We start from the raw sequence: 6,447 nt of genomic DNA on the forward strand, positions 1-6,447 counted from the left end.
CACAGTTAAAGGAGGCCATAGTAGCACTCCCTTTCAAGACACGCTGCCACAGAGAAGGTTGTGACTTAAACTCCTCTTTGCCAAGCACTGCCAATCAATAACAGACAGGTTCCACCAAGATTTGAACTCGGATCGCTGGAGTCAGAGTCCAGAGTGCTCACCGTTACACCATGGATCCAAGCAGCAGCAGGGGCGTCTGCTCTTCTATTTGCAGTGTAGCACTGACTCAGAAGGAGGCGCTGAAAAAAGCAACTGACCAGCGAGCATCAGAATGGTGTCCAAAAAGCTCTGCCTGCTCCCCTCTGCCGAAAGCCGGGATCGATCCAGGGACCTTTAGATCTTCAGTCTAACTCTCTCCCAACTGAGCTATTTCGGCCTCGGAGCAAACGTCTGTAACAGACTGAGTGAACTACTCAATGCAACGCAAGCAAAAGGTCAGAGACCAATTAGAAGTATAACGGTGACACAAGTCTGCTACATTTAGTTCTACATTGTTCCTGTTCAGTTTATTGTGTGTTCTAGATTCTTTGTGAACACTCACCATGTCAGATTCATCTCATTTGCACGGTTAAAGCGCCTCTTTGCCAAGCACTGCCAAACAAAATCTGACAGGTTCCACCGAGATTTGAATTCGGATCACTGGATTCAAAGTCCAGAGTGCTAACCGTTACACCATGGAATCAAGCAGCAGCAGCGGACACTTCTTTTCCCTGCCCTGCAGCGCTGCCCATCTTAGCCATCTCAAAAATGACACCTCGTTGCAATGCAAGCACTCTAACCCAACGAGCTAAGTGGTCAACCAAGTTTAACTTGCAGACGAGGAACAAAGAAGAAAAGTAACATCGTGCCTCTGTAGCTGGCAAGTGCAGAAAGAGGGCTCATGCAACTGGCCATTTTGCCGTGCCTGCACTAGCTTGGGCTGCCTTCAAGTATAATGTTTATTAAATTGTCAACAACAAAATACATGAGCTGAATTAAACGGCAGAAGGCTACATTGCGGCACTGCCACACACATTATGCTGTTTTCGCAGAAGAAAAACTGTCTGAGGTCTGTAATGCTTCTTCACAGAAGTTAACGGTGACACCAGTTTGCTAAATTTAGTTCAACTTTCTTCCTGTTCAGTTTAATGTGTGTTCTAGATTCTTTGGGAACACTCACCATGTCATATTCATCCAGGTGCACGGTTAAAGGATTTGAACCTGGGACCTCTCGCACCCTAAGTGAGAATCAAAACCCTAGAAGAATGAGCCACCACGTGCATGAATCTGGAGTGCCCCCCAGCCATTTATTTCACTGTGCTTGATTTACGGATATTGCTCAAAAAAGAGACTCCAAAGTGGGCTCGTCCGGGAGGGCTCATGCAACTGGCCATTTTGCCGTACCTGCACTAGCTTGGCCTGCCTTCGCAGTATAATGTTTATTAAATGACAACAACAAAATACATGAGCTGAATTAAACGGCAGAATGCTACATTGCGGCACTGCCACATACATCATGCTGTTTCGCAGAAGAAAAACTTGAGTCTTGAGGTCTGTAATGCTTCTTCACAGAAGTTAACGGTGACACCATAAAAAACAGAAATAAACCAACAGCTTGAGGCTGTCTACACTGGATGTGACAAAGCGACCATTGCAAATCATTTTGTTTCAGTACTAGGAGTGTGCGATATTGACAAAAAATAATATCTCAATATTTTCTGGAATTTCATCGAATAAAGATGCTGAGTGTGTTATTTGTGCTGATATCTTAAGGATTCCTAAAGTTTTTGATATTCTTCATTTTCTGTGTGGTCAGTTCACAGCAGTGATAGAAATTAATCTTTTCCAATAAGCTTAAATGTATTTTTACATTTTATGGGCATTTTTACCTTTATAAAGCCATTTTTTCTAAAAGTGTGCATCATCTTTTGAGTCAAATTCTTACATTTAATCAGTCAATTATAATAATAATACATTCAGGCTGTCACTAAACAAATGAAATCAGTATCAACAAAATTAATATTTGCAGAAGTTGCATATGAAGTGGCATTTAGATGTATTTCCACATGTTAATGCAGCTTAGAGGGACATTGAATGTTTTAACCTGCAGTTACAAATACATTATGTTTTGATATTTTAAACATGAAATGTTGAATACTGATAAATTATTTTAAAAATGAAAAGATACTTTAAAGGGGTCATATGATGTGATTTAAAAATTTCCTTTCTCTTTGGAGTGTTACAAGCTCTTGGTGCATGAAGAAGATCTGTAAAGTTGCAAAGACTAAAGTCTCAAAAAAAAGTTAAGATTCAGCCATGCCTACCTAAAACGGCTCGTTCTAACACGCCCCCACATACCTATGTCCCTATCTGGGAAGATTTGCATAACGCCGCCCAAATGTTCATGCAAAGAAAGAAGGCTTAACTTTTATTCTCGCTGTAGTATTGTTGTTGCCGCCGCCATGTAGTGAAGGCGCTGTGTGCTTCGTTGTGAAAGCGAAACTACTTTGTTTGGCCTTCCAAATTAGGACGATATCTGCTTCATCATGCCTGGAGCTGATCCATGCGGGTTGCTGAGGAAATACAACAACTTTGCACTGTGGATCACCGTATCGGCTTTCACCATGGCCGAAGCGAAGTCCAGCCCGGCCTCTGCTCACTCTAGGCCGCCGTGTGTGACGCTGTGTCCAGGCTTTCCAAAACTGGACACGACTAGAAATCAGTGGTTAAGTTGTATTTACAACACTGTTCCAGATCACTTCAACCCAAATATTCAGATGTGTGCAGCACATTTTATGGAGGACTGTTTACTGATCCTGGTAGAGTAGACTACAATGCCGGCTGTTCTGACTCACAGATTGTAACTAAGTTTTTTATATTTAAAGAGTTTTTATATCTTATATTTTTTTATATTTAAAGCGAATTTTTGGGCAGTGTAGAGTAGGGCTTGTTGTTTGTGATTTCTCCGATCACAAATGCAGACATGGTTTTATGTTTACGCGGCGCGATGCAACGCAATGCGTAAAAAGACAGTATAAGTAATTATAATCCATATTTATGTCCCCACTGGATGCAACGAATGCCTCGTTTATAATGGGTTTTCATGTTTTTGAATCATTGCTCTGGCCTGACAGGGGATCCTCACAATAAAACTGTAGGAAACGTTTTCCTCGTCGAAGCAGAGACCAGGAGACTCTTGGGTATCTTCAGCAGAGTTCTTTATTGAGAACACGCTGCGTGGCGCTGCAGTCATCAAAAGTCTGACTAAGGCAGTAATACATTGTAGTTTATATACATTTTAAGGGGGCGGGATACATTCAGTAGAGGTGGAGACAATCTAACCCATAGCATGCAAATGAAGTACAGGCAATCAGCCCGACACCGGCATTTTCCCAGCCTTGATCTCATCAGCATAACAGTGTCATTCAAATGCATAGGTACTAATCCAATCAGTATAACTACTCAAAGACTGAGGCAGAGGCACCAAGAGCCATTACAAACAAAAGGTGATCGTCTCAGTAATCTGGTTCATTTTACTAATAATAGGAGAACAGGAACCTCTTGCTACACTTTGCTTAAGATAATCATTTGTCTGATGTAATTTACCTTAAATGCTAAATACAATGTACTTCACCTTAGTTTTCATGTGATGCTATGTCAGAACATAGGATCAGCATATTTTAAACAGATTCTTAAATTTGTAATCCCACAGTAGGGATTACATTACATAACATTTCTGTCACACGCTTGAGGTATTCGGCCAATCATAACGCACTGGATAGCTGGCCAATCACAGCACACCTTGCTTTTCAGACCGATGAGCTTTGTAAAAATAGACACGTTTCAGAAAGGCGGGGCATAGAGGAGAAACAATAATGTACAGTATGTGGAAAATAATGTTTTATTTTACCTTAAACCGCATAAACACATTTCATTACACCAAATACATAAAATAATGTTTTTTTAGCAACATCATTGACCCTTTTAAATGTAAAATTAAAACAATTAAAACTGCCAGTAGGTGGCAGCAAGTTACTGTTACAGTTTTTCTCGATTGCTAAAACACTAAAACCCATTGGCTGAACAAAGTTCTCAGTTGCCTGAACTCATTTAGCTAATTGTGCAGTCTGTTGTCAATACCTTCACATGGTAAAACACAATTTGAAGATCTCACTTAGACTTTTCAGCAAAACTCTAAACACGTTCTCATTCTCAAAACACATTCTGCACTCTAATGCACATGTCATCCATACTGGTAAACACAAGTGGCAACAATCAAATACAAATAGAGAACACATGTCATTGATAGAACACAACCACTCAAAATTCATTTAACCTGTTTCAAATGATATGACAACCAATATAAGCCAGTTCAGAGAGCAAACAGGTTGTTGAAGGTGGGAAGGAGAAAGTCTGAGAATGGATAGAAGAAACAATGTGAGAGGACGAGGATGAGGACGAGGACGAGTGCGTATGCGAGGTGTGCGATGAGGAGGAAGAGGAGGAGGAGGGCAAGAAAGAGGAAGAGGAGGACAAAGAGGAAGAGGAAGACAAAGAGTGGAAATATCTGATGAAATTCGAGCAACAGTCATAGACCATGTTCTTGTCCATGGACTGACAATGAGGGAAGCAGGACTTAGAGTGCAACCCAATTTGAGCCGATTTTCTGTGTCCACCATAGTAAGGACATTCAGATACAGTTTTTGCCTGTTGCTTGAACACTATACCTTAAACACAGTGTAACCATACCTTAAACAAAAGCGCTGCTTTGCACTTTAGTTGCAATTCTGTAACACACTTGCTCCTAGACACTACACACTATTTCATACATAAGACACTTAGTTCAAAAATGAAATCTCAGGGTACCATTGGGAAAACACATCTATTCAAAATACAACACACATTGGTTAATTGAAAAGACGTTGACACACAGCTGAAAACACTTACTTACAAAACTGAACACCAATCAGCCAGCTACAAAAAGGTCTCAGTTAAGCCATTTTGAGAACTTTGCAAGCATGGAGGCAGGGAGAGGGAGAGGGAGAGGGAGAGGGATAGGGAGAGGAAGAGGGAGAGGAAGAGGGAGAGGAAGAGGGAGAGGAAGAGGAAGAGGAAGAGGAAGAGGAAGAGGAAGAGGAAGAGGGAGAGGAAGAGGAAGAGGAAGAGGGAGAGGAAGACAGAGAGACAGAGACAGAGACAGAGACAGAGACAGAGACAGAGAGACAGAGAGAGGAGGATGCGGTCGAAGAGGCCACACAAGGATCATTATTTCGGATGACATAAGAGCAACTTTGGTGGACAATGTCATAAACCATGGCCTGACTATGAGAGAAGCTGGGCAGAGAGTCCATCCTAATCTAAGCTGTTTCACAGTTTCATCCATAATAAGGACATTCCGACTGGAAAACAGGTATGTCTTCAACTCTCTACTCTACTCAGACTGTATCTAGAGTATTTACAGTACTGTACCATATCACGTTACTGTATCACATGTATTGTATTCCAAGGTGGCTAATGCTCCTTTTCCAACAAAAGTGGTAGTTTTGTGAAACATACCATGATAACGTGTTGAGATGTTTCAGTATCGTGTATGGTAAATACAGTAAAGTTCAGTATACACAGTACTGTAAAAAAATAAGCAAACGAGAACAATTTGTCGTTGCATTTTTCTACAGAATGGCTAGAAGAACTTCTGGGGGTGGACGCCAATGCCTGTTCACCCAACAGCAGGAACTTGCCATAGTGAACCTAGTCAGAGCAAACAATGCAATCCGTCTCCACCAGCTACAGCAACAAATACTTGCAGATAGGCAAGTATTCAACAACATAAATCGAGTAAGCATTACAACTATCAGACGCATCTTGGTAAAGCACAACATGACCATGAAGCAATTGTAAAGGGTCCCACTTGAGAGGAACAGCGTCAGGGTCAAAGAACTTCGACATGAATATGTACAGGTAAGTGTTTCAGTCCTTTACATTTACAATAAAGAATGGGTGCAGTCCAGTAACAGATGAATATGTACCACTGGATTAGTACCACATAGATACATTCAGAAAGCTACACCGGTACCTGTGTGGTGGGGTGGGTCGGTTCTGTATATGTAGTAGTGTAAGTGTGTGCTTTGAGTAAAGCCATCCACAATATGTATTTTTTGTTACAGACAATCTTGGACATGGATGGAGATGCCCAGCCGCATGAATGTATTTACATTGATGAGGCAGGATTCAACTTTAGCAAAAACAGACAACGGGGACGTAATATAATTGGCCAAAGGGCAATTTTGTACGTCCCGGGGCAGCGCGGGGGAAATATCACATTGTGTGCTGCCATAAGTCTTCGAGGCCTACTGCACCATCATGCCAAACTGGGTCCCTATAATGCGCAACACATCACATTTCTAGATGCACTTCATGATGCAGTTGGCCAGGATGGACCAGAGCAGCCCAGGTTTGTTGTTGTCTGGG

At 41.6% G+C, this 6,447-nt stretch overlaps 2 non-coding genes across 2 annotated transcripts; both read right to left on the reverse strand.

The window, feature by feature from the left end:
* Positions 1-303: 303 nt before the first annotated feature.
* On the reverse strand, positions 304-376 carry trnaf-gaa (transfer RNA phenylalanine (anticodon GAA)). The gene has a single exon. It is a non-coding gene; the product is annotated as a tRNA-Phe (tRNA).
* Positions 377-610: 234 nt separating this feature from the next.
* trnaq-uug (transfer RNA glutamine (anticodon UUG)) lies at positions 611-682 on the reverse strand. The gene has a single exon. It is a non-coding gene; the product is annotated as a tRNA-Gln (tRNA).
* Positions 683-6,447: the final 5,765 nt, after the last annotated feature.

This window comes from Sinocyclocheilus grahami, unplaced genomic scaffold (genome assembly GCF_001515645.1).
Source record: "Sinocyclocheilus grahami isolate Dianchi unplaced genomic scaffold, SAMN03320097.WGS_v1.1 scaffold2574.1, whole genome shotgun sequence".
Lineage (NCBI taxonomy): Eukaryota > Metazoa > Chordata > Actinopteri > Cypriniformes > Cyprinidae > Sinocyclocheilus > Sinocyclocheilus grahami.